Genomic DNA, 7,218 nt, shown 5'->3' with positions numbered 1-7,218 from the left:
GCAATTGTACCCAGTGAACGAAGCATGTTGTTAACCAAGAAGTGTGACCTCGCGTGTACCACGTGGAAGAGTTGGTTGAAAAAGATCCTTCCTCCTCAAGACGATTGTGGGGCAAATGGATGAGCAGTTATGAATGTCCATTTGTGGTCAAGAAGGTTTCCCCTGACAGAACCTTGTAGTTGATGACCACGGATGACGACGATTTTCCATCCACTGTGAGTGCGGACGCAGTTAGAAGATACTTCGTGAAAGAAACCCGCTGGACAAAAAGAATAAAGAGTCCAGACAAAAAAGGGGCATCCCGGCGAACCAAGAAAAAGAGAAAGGTTCGGGCAAAAGTTAGGGATAAAAATAAAAGAAAAGAACTGTACACCCGGCAAGTTGAAAACCCGCAAGGGCGACTTGGGCAAAAGAGGGAATGAAACGAACAACTGCGTCTAGCATGATCATTTGTGCTCATGATGACTTGGATAATCTCCGACAGAGACCGATCGGAAGCGTCTTGTTCAGAAGACAGAAGGTGCGGAAAGTCCTGAGGACATATGAGGTGTAACTGAGTTGGAACCCGATGAGATCACAGTTTCACGTTGCCATTAGGATAGATTTTTTCTTTTATGTGCAATCACCTCTTTCCAGGGTTTGCTTCCTGTGTGTTGCTCAATTGTGAGCCATCTTTTATTCCAGTCAAATAAAGTGTGTGTTCGGTCAAATAAATTTTGTTTTTGTGCCATTACTGTTTTGATTACGAAAACATCTATTCATTTTGATAAGAATATTTGCATTTTTGAAACATAGAGGTCCCTTCTGATGCATGCTTGTGAGATTGAAATCTGGAAATCTTACTTGGAAGTCTGAGTGACCTAAGTGTTGAAATATCAGAACACCTGGGGCATACCGGGGGCACGTTTTTTGTCTGACGATCTCTTGTGCAGGTGCTGTTAGATATCTTCATTCACTTGCCAGTGGTAATATGAACCTTTTTGACAAGAGATCCCCTCAGAGTCCAACCAGGGGCAAGGGATAGATGAACCGTGAAAAGACGGTGAAGGATTACGACAACGATCCTGGAAAGTTAATCAAGAAGACTCTTCAAAGTCTGATGATTGGAAAGTATGTATGAATCCCAAGAGTTCGATCTCCGTGAAGTACAGACGAGTTGGGAATACAAGATGATGGAGCAGAAAAGTCCAGAAGAGTCTGGGAGTTCTTAAAAGTGGAAAGTCAACACTATGGGTGGATGATGGATACCAGTGTTCGACGAGTCGACCGACATCCCTGTCAAACAAGCTGTATCTCCCCAGAGGATTGAGAGTGTGATCTCCCTGGTAGATTCGAGATCGTTGTCTCCTCAGCAAGCCTGAAGGTTATCACGTCCCCAGCAGGGGCAGGGGCAGAATGTTTCTCAGGGTGGAGGACGTCTCCCCAGCCCAAGCCAGTGATGAAGCTATCAGAGTTATCTCCCCTGCAGAGATGCCTGTGGACAGTACCTTCTTTCCCCAGCAGATCTAAGGATTGTTTATCCCCAGCAGGCCTATGCTTGCAGATTTCCCCAGTTGAGAATCCCCGCTGAGCGCCTGGCAGTTATTTTCCCCGGGAGCACCCCAGTGGAGTCCATCAGTAGACTGTTGGTGTGTTCCTCAACAATTGGTTTTGTGATGCTATTATCTCCAGTATGGCCGTGAGTGCTTATCCCAAGCAGGTTTGTGGGAATTCATCTCCAGTATGATATGACGTGTTATCATCCTCAACAGAGTTGTTACTCTCACCACTATGGTTGTTCTCTCCACTAGGATCGTTCTCCTCAGTAGAGTGGTGTGGTTTTTCCTCAGCAAGTTCCCCGAGTGGAGCGGGTCTTATGAAATGCATCACCAGCAGTGATTCTCCTACATATGGATTGGTTGGGTCGTCCCTAGTGGAGTAGCATTTATCTCTCCAGCAGGGTTCATCCTCCCAGTGGATTGGACGAGTTTCTGTATCAGAGTGATATGTGCATCCCCAGCTTGAATCTATTCTACCTGTAGATTGCGTGGGTCGTCCCCAGCGGAGCAACGGATATTCTCCAAAGCAGAGTTTATCCTATCTGAGGGTTGGTTGAGTCTTCCTCCCAGCGAAGTCGCTTCGCCATTCCCCAAGCAGAGTTCCCCGCAGAGTATTTCCCCAAGAGGAGTCTCCCCACAGAGTCAGAGTATCTGATCATTTCGGTTCCCTAGCCAGGGTTCATTTGCATTTTGCATGTAGTAATCATTGCATCCTCAAAAATCGCGTAGCATTTCCATTCATAGATGGAGCATTACGCCATAGAAAAATCAAACATATGCATTCATATGTTCGAAACCCCATTAGACCGTATTCCCTGCAAAGACGGATTTTTGTTCAACCTGTACAACGCATTTGCTACAGTTGCTCCAGTCAACAATTGGTGTTGATAATCCCCATAGAGGTTTATTTCCTCATCCGTTGGTGAAAGGAAAGTCTGCTTCTCCCCAGTGAGACCCCCCTGCAAGTGTTCAGCCTTGCCCGGGTCATCTTGTGGATGTCAGTATCCCGTCAGCACCCGCGTGTGTTTGCTTTCCTTGGTGTCGGTAAACACCATCTTTCGGTGATTCCCAGTCATGCGTAAGTGTCTGGTCTTCTTTGATGTCTGTAAACATCATCTTTCGATGTTCGTAACGTCGTCCCTCCCCTAGTGAAGTTTCCTTTCCTCCTCTCCGTTGGTGTCGATAAACGTCGAGTTTTTCCTAGTCATCCGGTGATGTCTAGTTGTACCCTCCCCATGTGGACTTACCTCTCCGTTGGTTTCGATAAACGAAGAGTTTTCTCCCATTCATCCGTCAATGTCTGGTTGAGTCCTCCCATTCATCTGTAAATGTCTGGTCGATCTTTTTGGTGTCTGTAAACATCATCTTTCGATGTCTGTAAACGTCGAGTCCTCCCATTCATCCGTTGATGTCTGGTTGAGTCCTCCCATTCATCTGTAAATGTCTGGTCGATCTTTTTGGTGTCTATAAACATCATCTTTCGATGTCTGTAAACGTCGAGTCCTCCCATTCATCAGTAAATGTCCGGTCGATCCTTTTGGTGTCTGTAAACATCATCTTTCGATGTCTGTAAACGTCGAATTTTTCCTGGTCGTCCCCAGTTGTTTACCTCTCCGTTGGTCTTGGTAAACGTTGAGTTTTTCCCATTTCGCCCGTTGACGTATGGTTGTATCCCTTCCAGTCATTCAATAACGTCTGGTTACCTCTCCGTTGGTCCCGATAAACATTGAGTTTTTTCCTAGTTGTCCGTTGGCATCTAGTTGTGATTTTTGTTCCCATTCACCATCGTTGTGATGTCTGGATGTGGTCGTACCCTTTGAAAACAAAACCAAAAAATATATACCCAGTAATAAATATCAAATCCCAGTGGACGTTTCCATTGGTGGATCCCTGTATTGTGCAAATTTCTACGGTTCTTGGTATTCAATCCCTGTTTACCCTGAAAGTCTGACAGCCGTTGCTCTCATCCATTCGGGTTCCCAGCTGATTGAATAGGGGCAGCTGTAGCACCTCAAATTTGCACCTATCATTGTACATACATTTTCATTATTAGGTCATGACATAACATGGTCCACTGCATAACATTGCATTGTCCCCTTTGCCCCAAGTGCAAGCCATTCAGAAGAATTAGGTCAAACTGATCAGGAGATCAGTCAACCAAGCAAGCAAGTACAAATTCCATTGAGCCAAGGCCCTAGGGTTGGTCCAACATGTTCACATGACTTGGGGATCCATTTGAAGTGTTTTAGTCAAGGATTGGATGTTCAGAGGTCATCAGTCAATGCACAGCTTGCCAGAAACCCTAAAAAGTCAAACTTGGTCAACTGTGTCTGATTTTATGGTTTTGATGGTTGGATTTGGTTTGAGAGAGCTCATTCATGTCCAAATAGGCCTCATATATCATGTCAAACACCATCATGGAAGAATTTGAAGCCAGATCAGAAATTTCCAAAAATGGAAACTGGACCTGTAACTGAAACCTGCCAAAAATGGAAAGTCTTGATCCTCAAACTTACATCATGATACAAGCTCCAAATGAATTTTTGCCCAACATTAAAGTTGAAGATCTTGTTCTCCCATTTCCAAAAAGTCCAAGAACACTCAATTCCCATGAATGGTTGGCAAGTTATGATCAAATCATTTTCAGAAATTTTTGAACTTCAAAAGGCCATATCTCTCAAACCATTTGGCCAAATTTGGTGAGGTTTTCCCAACAAGTCACATTTGACCTCATCTTTCCAAATATGTCATCCTCATGCACCAAAACATCACCATGCAAAATGGCCTTTTTGAACTTGCCTTAATTAATTTCAAGTGAGTTGAATTTTGACTTTTCAAAATAATCATTTTTAAACCATTTGGCCAATTGAAATAGTTCAGAAATGTGGTTTGTGTCATGTTTGAAAGCCCAAATTCGTGCAGTACATACACCCATGCCAACTTGCTTGAAAATTGGAAAAAAAGTACACTTTTACCAACTCTACTCCACATTTTCATGAACCATGATTAGCATTCATTAGCACCAGTAAACAACATATATATTCATCTCTTTTTCTGCTGAGAAAAACCCGAGCAGCAGCCACACAAACTCAGAATTCATTCACCCTCTCAAACTTCATTTTCTTGCATTTTCCAAAACCTTTCCAAAAGTTCCAAAGAACTCGACCTGGTCATTGTTATTTCATCATCCAAACAACATTTTGGACTCATTGCAACTTCATTTCCACACCTGTAGAAGCCTCTTGCCCGACTGTTTTTCCAAGGTATCATCAATGGCAAAGTGTGGTTGAAGTCATTTCAAGCTATCTCAAGCCAAGCCAACGTCACCATTCATCATTTGAAGCCTTCTAGCTCATCTGTTTCGAGCCAAAACCATCAAACAACAACTATATCACAAACTGCTCATCAAGAGGTGAAATTTCGATTCTCCCTTTTCTTAAATCTATCATGATACACTTGTAGGTCTTTCTCTTGTGATGATTCTGAGCCAAACATCGTTTGATTTCGTGCCAAAATGAGAGAGAACGAGGGTTTTGAAGTTTTATGTTCATGACAAGATTTGGTCGATTCTTGATGTTGTTGTTGTTTTTTAGACAAATTGCACATTGATTCGTGTTAGGGGTTGTTAGATCTTCATGAAAATGTGCTTAAATAGTATTTCTGAGACCTTTTGGATTTTCTGGAAAAATCACGTTGAAGGTGATGAAGAACATCATACTGTTCTTGGTTGCTGGAGAATTTCCTGCGGATTCTCCTGCAACCTTCATAGCTAGCTACAGCTTTTCCTGCGGATTCTGGGTTAGGGTTTTTTGCATGAAGGCGCTACTGTTGCATGGGCACGGACCAATAGAAACATTTCGTTTCCTTTGCCAAAACGACCGCGTTTTGTTTAAGTGGCCTGGGAATTACAAGTTTGCCACTCGTGGCACATGGCTTATTAGATTATGTTGTATTTTCCATTTTTAATTCCATTTTTTGAACTCCAACTTTGAAAAATCATATCTCATCCATTTTAATTCCAAATCTCATGGGAATTTTTGCATCATCTTCATCATGATCTCTACTTTTTTATCATAATTTTTCCAGAATTTTGTGATCAATGGATTTTAATTGGTATTAGGGTTTGTGACATGTGCTCACATTTTGTACACTTTGCCAAAACATTTGTGAAATGGTGATACTTTATCCAATGGCTCCCAAATTTTTTGTGCTTAAACTAGACACACTCATGGTGATTTTGGTATAGAGTTTGTGAATTTATCATTGCTGGTTTGTGAGATATGATTTTTTGAATTAGGGTGTGACAATTTGTGTCACACCATTGATGTCCAACTTCATGATTTTCATTACCATGCTTCTTGAACTCAAATTGGTCTGAATTTTTGCATAACCCTACTCTTGGATGTCTAGTTTACATGTGAATTTTCTTGGAATTATTTGTGGCATTCCCTAATTGTTTGAGATTTTCTCCCCTGTTTAGTCATATGTTGACTTTTTGTGACACATGTTCCCATTTCATTTGTGAAATTCTCATACTTTATTGGATGGACTTGAAATTTTACATGAGATAACTAGACATCCTCATCTTTGCCATGGTTTTAGTCCCATTCATTTCTCATATGCTATCACTGATTTATGAATTTTTCAAGTTGATGCATGTTTGGTTGACTTCTTTGAGCATGTTCAAAATTGCTTTGACTTTCTGATTTTCATTGACTGCCTTCCACTTGTCCAAATGAGATGAAATTTGACATGCTTACCATGCTGTGGGTTGTGATTGATCATGATTTATTTGGTGATTTTTGGAAATGTTTGAGTTGACTTTTGATGCAAGTCTTTCTGTTGACTTCTATGAGCTCTCATTTGCCATGCTTTGACTTCTTTTGTTTATGAAATGGTGATGATGCATGATATGAATGTGAACCCAATTGGAATTGTTTCTTGATTGATTAAACATGATTTTGAATGCTTGCCCTTTGCTGTTTTGACTTTCTCATTCCTTTTTGACCCTAGGCTTGTCCTAGTGGTCCTGTTACTCACCTTTGAGCTCATGTTTTCAGGATGATCAACAAATGACCAAGGGGACCAATTCTTTTTGATTGAGCTTGCTTAAATATCATTGTCTAACTTGTTTGTTTTGTAGGTGGCTTGGCTCACATGCCTTAAGCCTTGTGCCTTGCACATTCACTTGCTTGTGTTGACTGGTTGATACCTGTTTCATTTTGATTTAACTTTGACTTGTATACTAACTGTGCTTGACTGATTTCAGGTACTTTAGTTGCTTTTAGTTCCTTGTGAACTTTTGCTTTGCTTTGCTTGTATAAGCAATTTGCATTGAGGTATATTTCTCATCTTCATGTAGTCTGGAAGACCTGGCCTGTTACTTGGCCAGGCAACTGTCTGAAGTCCTCCTTAAGAGGCAATGTTTGTGGATGTTTAATTTTGTCCTTGCATAGAGTCGAAGACCTCCTAAGTGAAGAGGCAATTGGCAGAACCCAAGGGATATGCAATCTATCCCCTGCTATTCTGTGTGTCATCTGCTTTGCTCACACCACTGTGTTGATGTCTTGCAGATACAAACCCAAGATCTTGTACAATTGTACAGTTGAGTCAGTATCAAATGTGTAGAAGGGTTCCCACTTTCTGAACCCACACATTCTTGTCTTGAGCTCTCCCAGGC

Source organism: Lathyrus oleraceus, chromosome 2 (genome assembly GCF_024323335.1).
Source record: "Lathyrus oleraceus cultivar Zhongwan6 chromosome 2, CAAS_Psat_ZW6_1.0, whole genome shotgun sequence".
NCBI lineage: Eukaryota > Viridiplantae > Streptophyta > Magnoliopsida > Fabales > Fabaceae > Lathyrus > Lathyrus oleraceus.
This window is presented reverse-complemented; position numbering follows the sequence as displayed.